Source organism: Vipera berus, assembly GCF_964194415.1.
Source record: "Vipera berus genome assembly, chromosome: 2".
In the NCBI taxonomy this organism is placed as follows: Eukaryota; Metazoa; Chordata; class Lepidosauria; order Squamata; family Viperidae; genus Vipera; species Vipera berus.
Genome location: NC_138203.1, coordinates 272554623 through 272561782, shown reverse-complemented (window position 1 = coordinate 272561782; position 7160 = coordinate 272554623). Strand labels below are relative to the sequence as shown.

Below are 7160 nucleotides of genomic sequence, written 5' to 3'. Positions count from 1 at the left end.
ATAAAATCTTTTCACTAGGCCTCCACCACTGTGTGGAAAAAATTTTTTAAATAAATCAATTTCAACTTCTTGCAGAAAAAAGATCTCCCATAGTTGGAATTGATTGAAGTTTTTAGTCCTACCTAGTCTGCCTTTACCACCGCAGCCACACACACCCAACTGGCCAGGACAACCCAATGGGCCACACACCCCCAACGGGCCACTCCTGCCCGGCACCCAATGATACATTAGTGGGTTTGGGATTGCAGTTTGGGCACTTGGTCTCTAAAAGGTTCGCCATCACTGGCTTAAGGCATTAACATCCTTTGCCCTTTCTCCAGGTTGTCCGGGCACCTGTCCTGGGAGGTTATCAGTAACAACCTTGTGAAAGAGGGAGACCGAATGCCCCCAATTTGCCCAGGAGCCCTGGGGGGCTTGAAACCAGATTGCCCCAATCCAATCTCTCTCCTTCCTCCCTCTGCTAGACAGGCTTTGTAAAAAGCTCCTGCCAGAGGCCCCGACATTCTCACAAACTCCCAGGGTTTTCTACAAAAGGTGAAGGGACTAGAACCTTTTTCAGAAAAACACACAGACATTTTACATATTGAACGTGCAAGGAGCCTTGGTGGAGCAGTGGGCTAATGCGTCCTTAAGTAACACCAGCTGCCTGCAATTAGTGCAGGTTCGAGTCCCACCAGGCTCAAGGTTGACTCAGCCTTCCATCCTTCCGAGGTAGGTAAAATGAGGACCCAGATTGTTGGGGGCAATAAGCTTACTTTGTAATAATGCCGCTTGGGCCCCCCCCCGAAAGCCCTAATAAGCAGGCATATACATAGAATGAAGGCTATTGCAAAGCCCATTGGTTTGTGCTTAAATTGTAAGCCGCCCTGAGTCTTCGGAGAAGGGTGGGATATAAATAGAATTAAAATAAAAATAAAACAAATAAATCTCCCCTGGATGGAAAAAGTAGGGCTGACAAGAGAAAAACAAGAGGAAAAAGACACTCTTGGCAGGGGATGGAATCCAGCTTCCCTAAATCCACCCTTTTTGAGGGATCTTCCAGGGAAACCTTTGGGGAAAAGCTGGATTTTGGCTGCCCCTGAAAGGGAGGAGCTGCCCCTGGGAAGGTAGCTGAGCCCAGCCCTCCCCCACCCGGACTGACCCCCACTGTCCGGCCACAGAATCCTAGAGGAAGCTTTTTAGGCCCCCCAAATTTGGTGACTGCTCAGAGTCGCCATCCAGATGAAAGCATCCTGGAGAGACCTTTGCAGTCTCTACTTGAGGAAGAGAGAAGGCCAAAACAGGGTGAGATCTTTTGCAGAGCCGGTAAGGCTCCTTCGGAAGAGACCCTCCCCCTTCCCAAAACAAAAAGTTACAATTCAGAAAGGGAGGAAAAGTAGCAAGGAAGAAATTGTCAGAAAAGTCCTTTATCTACGGACTTAATTTGACCACAACCTGTATATCTGATGGCTAAACAAAAATGCAGAAAAAGTGAACATTTTTTAAAGTGTTCATCTGGTCATCTGGTCATCTCAGGTTTTGACTATTGCAATGGGCTCTGCTTGGGCCTACCCTTGAAGACAATTTGGAAGGTAGAACTGGTGCAGAATGCTGTGGCAGGGCAGTTCATAGGGCCCCCGGGTGGCCCATCTGGCACAGCTGTTTCGTGAAGGGTGATGGTGATCAACTGCCTGAAGGGGCTTCTTTGGTGTTCTTGTAGCTCGTGGTGGATTCCAAACTGCAGCCCATCTTCAGATCCAAGCTGGGAATCATGGGATAGGAGGTGAGTGTGGGGGAGAAGTGGGGAGGATGCTCTGACAGCCACTCCTGCAGAGGCATAGCCTAGAGCAGGGGTCAGCAACCTGAAACAGTGAAAGAGCCACTCGGAACCGGTTCCCTCACAAAAGGAAAAACTGGGAGCCGCAAAAAATGTGGGCGCATGTGTGTACATGCGTGAATGTGCAGAACAGGGTTTGACTGAAGGCGAGATATGCACCTACCCTGCATATTTGAATTGATTGTTTAAACTTTTTTAGTCCCACTTTTTTTTTTTTGGACTGCACATGGCAGAGGACTGGAAGCCGCAGGAGACGGCTGAAAGAGCCGCATGCGGCTCCGGAGCCACGGGTTGCTAAACAAAAATGCAGAAAAAGTGAACATTTTTTAAAACCGTGCCCTGGTCATCTCAGGTTTTGACTATTGCCATGGGCTCTGCTTGGGCCTACCCTTGAAGACAATTTGGAAGCTAGAACTGGTGCAGAATGCTGTGGCAGGGCAGTTCATGGGGTCCCCGGGTGGCCCATGTGGCACAGCTGTTTCGTGAAGGGTGATGGTGATCAACTGCCTGAAGGGGCTTCTTTGGTGTTCTTGTAGCTCGTGGTGGATTCCAAACTGCAGCCCATCTTCAGATCCAAGCTGGGAATCATGGGATAGGAGGTGAGTGTGGGGGAGAAGTGGGGAGGATGGTCTGACAGCCACTCCTGCAGAGGCATTGCCTAGAGCAAGGAACAATTGGGGTTATCTTCATGATGGCTCCTTGCACAGACGCTCCCCCCCCCCGTGATTTTGGGGAGCCACAGGGTCTCATAAATACAAAAAGAGTGCTGGATATTCTACAACTAAGGGAAAGATCCAGAGGATTCAAAGAGAGCTCTGAGGCACAGCTGAGTCCCTGGAGAAAAATTGGTATTCCCACGGAGGAAAGATGATTTTTGCGGTCAGCTTTCCTCAAACTGTCACAACTCTCTGATGTCTGTTTCTTCACAGATCAAGGGGGATCTCTGCTTGCTTGGAACTTCAATTGTCTCTTGCAATGGTAAGCAAATTTGAGTTTGGGAGGTATTTCTGGTTTGGGGTAAGAATCTGACAAGACTCAGCGCGAGTCGTGATGGGGGTCTCCCGATACTCCCATGTAACACCTCTACTCCGCGAGCTGCATTGGCTTCCAGTTGCCCTTTGGGTGAGATTCAAGGTGCTGGTGATGACCAATAAAGCCCGAAATGGCTTGGGTCCGGGATATCTGAGGGAACACCTGCTGCCAGCATCAAGTTCCCTTCGTCCAGTGCGCTCCCACAGGGAGGGTCTCCTCAGGGTGCCGCTGGTTAAAGACTGCCGGCGGGTAACACCCAGGGGTAGGGCCTTCTCAGTGGGTGCGCCTGCCCTGTGGAACCAGCTGCCTGCGGAGCTTAGGACTGCCCCCCACCTCCGTTCATTCCGCCGGGACCTGAAGACCTGGCTCTTCGAGCTCTCTGGCCCAGGCTGAGAATATTTTTAATTTTAATTTTAACTGGGTTTTAATTTTCTCAGGGTTCTATTTAATCTCTTTTAATTTGTTTTAACGTTTGTATTGACTGTTTTTTAAATGCCCTGTAAACCGCCCTGAGTCCTTCGGGAAAGGGCGGTATATAAATCTAAATAAATAAATAAATAAATAAATAAATAAATAAATAAATAAATAAATCTCACTCCTTTCAGTGGATCTACTCAATGTGGGATCCTTTGAAAATGTAAACCTCCATCTTGAATTGCACATATCTGAAATGAAGAAAGGAGGGATGAGTTTATTAATGGCAGCCCAGTTTGCTCATTGTAGGGTTGGAAGAGGATCTGCCCCAAATTCTGTTTTCTTGCCTTGGGAATCTCCCCACTGGGACCCCCACTTCATCATCCTCTCCCAAATCTCAGTTTTCATTTCCGGAGGAGTCAATGCTGCAGTGTAATACATAGAAAAAATCAAGGATAAAAAAGGATATATTCCAAGGACCGATATTCCCTACAATCAATTTATCATAATGAATTTCAAGGGTATTCCCATATCCAGAGATGGAGCCTTTTAAAATCCAATCCAGTTCTTGATTCCTCCAAATGTCTCATATTCATTGTTACAGGACAAGGTGAATCCAGTGACACAGCATATCTTATTATGCTCTGAGGCTATTCAGCAATTGGTGGTAAGTTCCAGGAAGTAGCCCATTTCAGCCTTGATATATGTCTGTGTGCAGAGAAAGGGCAGAATTATCTCTCATTGTCCATCCATCCATCCATCCATCCATCCATCCATCCCATCCTTCTGGGTAGTTCTAGGGACAGCAAGAGGTCCCTGGGGTCAGCATTTTGGGCCCCAGCCTAGAGTTGTCCTTCACAATGAAAACATGCAGAAGCCAACTGATTTTTTTAATTCCGGGGATTGCTTGTATCCAGGAAAATATATGAACAATATTTGCCGTTCAATCAATCCTGGATATTCTCCTTTTGGAGTTCAAAATGTTCCTCATGCTGCTTTCTCGTTTTCTTGCATCCAAAGGAGAATTCCAGGAGGCCTCCAGTTATCTTCTGACTTTCAAGGAAGATTCCCCAACTTTGTTGGTAAGTCCTTTTGAACCACAAAGATTGACCCTCGGTTGATTCTCTTCCGCAGAGATTCCAGGATTCAGGGAGAATGAGATCAAGGTTGGCAATATAAGTCCTAATAATAAATAAATAAATAGCCAATTGTCTAGTTGAACAAATAGCTATGAGGACCTAGTGTTGAGCAAAGGCAAAGCAACTTTTGTAGCTTTCACAGGGAATTCATCTTAGGCCTAGGTCTATACCGCATTCAGAACTTAACATATATGCCAAAGAGGACAGAGGATGCCTGGGGATTACAAAAGGAACTCAACTCCCTTTTTAAAAAAAGATATGTTTTATTATTTTTTTAACATAATCACCTTAATATTCCGTAAACGGTGTGTTGTCTGGGTTTACATTTAAGAAACATTCACTAACAGTTGATTTCTATAATCTATAATCCACACAATAACTGTACTCAATTTCCTCTTTTTCCGATAATTCTCTCTTTTACCAACCTTAAGTTAATGCAATTCTTGTTGTTTTAATGAGTGATGATGGGAACTCAGCTCCATTCTAATGAAGGTTTTTCCAAATTGAATTCTAGGGAATCACACACTTCTGCATGGCCGGATCCAGCTGGTATCGAACTAGGTTTTTTTTCTGCTCCTCTATCAGCAGGGAGTCAACAAAAAGAAGACTATGTTAATACTTTCCTCTTTGAAACATTTGGCCATTCAATGCTACTTTGGCAGGGGGAAAAAAGAGACCTATAACAGTTGCAGCATCCTCACGGTCCTGGGATCAAAATTCAGACGCTTGGCAACTGACTAGTATTTATGACAGTTGCTGTTTCCCGGGGTCATGTGATCTCCTTTTGTAACCTTTCGACAAGCAAAGTAAAGGGGGAAGCCAGATTCACTTCACAATTGTGTTTTTAACTTAACAACTGCAGTGATTCACTTAACAACGGTGGCAAGAAAGGTCGTAAAAAGAAGCAACAACCATAACGTAGGAACAAAAGGATTATCTGTAATCAGGATGTTTACCTGCCTTTTTACTGTGAAAGGTTTATAACCCCCTATTCTGGATCAAGCTGATGTATTGTGATTAATCCCTTATCAAGACCTCTGCGCTTGGTCTATATAAACAGATGCTATTACAGTTAACAGCCCTTTTCCAGATAGCAGAACTCGTGGAAACACCTTTTATCATCTAGAAATACCTTTATTTGCATGTAGAGTAGATTACAGCAGATGGGTTGTGTTAAGATGATATTTGGACAGTATTCCCAAGGTCAGAAGATGGTAATTACTCACAGCATCTGCACGTGTGTCTGCTGGTTATGGAGCACATGTGTGTCTCCTGGTTACAGATGAAGAGAGTCTCCAGGGAGGAGGAAGTCCATCCCAAAAAAGGGGAGGAGAGAGGAAATACATCATAGGGTAGGAGGGTCTGGCTGCCCACATTGTAATTTTCCCAAAAACAGCCACATGGTGGCAGCACGCCCCCCCCCAAAAAAAAAATTAGCAACGCAGCAGCATTCTTTGGGGCTACTTGAATTTGCACTGTTAGAATTCAGAGTATTGTTAAATTGAAGTCCCGTCGGTTTTTATTCTGCTTTTAGAAATACTTTGCACTTGAAAAATGGCATTATTTTTATGAATGAATTTAAATGACCTCAGGGATTCCATACATAGAAAATATTACTTTAATAATGAATATTTTTCTACTGAGATTTGCTTTTACTTGAAATGTGAATGTACTACAATTAAAGTATCTTGATATAAAGACATAAAGAAAAATAGGGACCTATTCCTAGTTATACACTGTTATACATTGTTCCTTATATGGTTACATCCTGCACATTCTTATCAGACAACAGTTTACAGAAGAAAATTACATGAAGTACATGTTATTTCACAGACAGGATATAGTTATCCCAATCATCTGCCTTAAGGACAAGACTATGTTTGCTTAAACAAGGACTTTAGTACATTCCTCTTTAAGACAGTCACCGGGTATAGTGCAGCGCTAACAGGATTATTTATTTATTTTTATTTAATTTAATCCCATTTATATCCCGCCCTTTCGGGGTGGGGTATCATCAGTACGCTGATGATACCCAACTTTTTCTTTCCACCCCGAACCATCTAACGATGGGGGGTGAGGTGTTACCCCCCCGTTGATAGGGCTCGCAACTTGGGCGTCCTCCTGGATTCACGACTCAATTTTGAAGACCACATAGGAGCCGTGACCAGGGGGGCTTTTGCACAGGTTCGCCTGGTGCGCCAGTTGCATCCCTATCTGGACCGAGACGCCCTACGCACAGTTACTCATGCGCTCGTGACCTCCCGTTTGGACTACTGTAACGCTCTCTACCTGGGGCTGCCCTTGAAGACCACTCGGAGGCTTCAACTGGTGCAGAATGCAGCCGCGCAAGTTGTAATGGGGGTCTCCCGATACTCCCATGTAACACCTCTACTCCGCGAGCTGCATTGGCTTCCGGTTGCCCTCCGGGTGAAATTCAAGGTGCTGGTTTTCACCTATAAAGCCCTACATGGCCTGGGTCCGGGGTATTTGAGGGAACACCTGCTGCCGGCATCAAATGCCCTTCGCCCAGTGCGCTCCCACAGGGAGGGTCTGCTCAGGGTCCCACCGGTAAGAGATTGCCGGCGGGTGATACCCAGGGATAGGGCCTTCTCAGTGGGGGCGCCTGCCCTCTGGAACCATCTGCCAGTGGAGCTGAGGACTGCCCCCAACCTCCGGTCATTCCGCCGGGGCCTGAAGACCTGGCTCTTCGAGCTCTCTGGCCCAGGCTGAGGAGTAATTTATTTTAATCGGGGTTTTAA

The 7160-nt window shown here is 45.7% G+C and overlaps 1 long non-coding RNA gene across 1 annotated transcript; it reads right to left on the bottom strand.

The window, feature by feature from the left end:
- Positions 1–4139: 4139 nt before the first annotated feature.
- LOC308661809 lies at positions 4140–5672 on the bottom strand. Its single transcript, XR_014025024.1, has 3 exons — positions 5534–5672; positions 4827–4979; positions 4140–4444 (listed from the first exon to the last, which is right to left on the bottom strand). It is a non-coding gene; the product is annotated as an uncharacterized lncRNA (long non-coding RNA).
- Positions 5673–7160: the final 1488 nt, after the last annotated feature.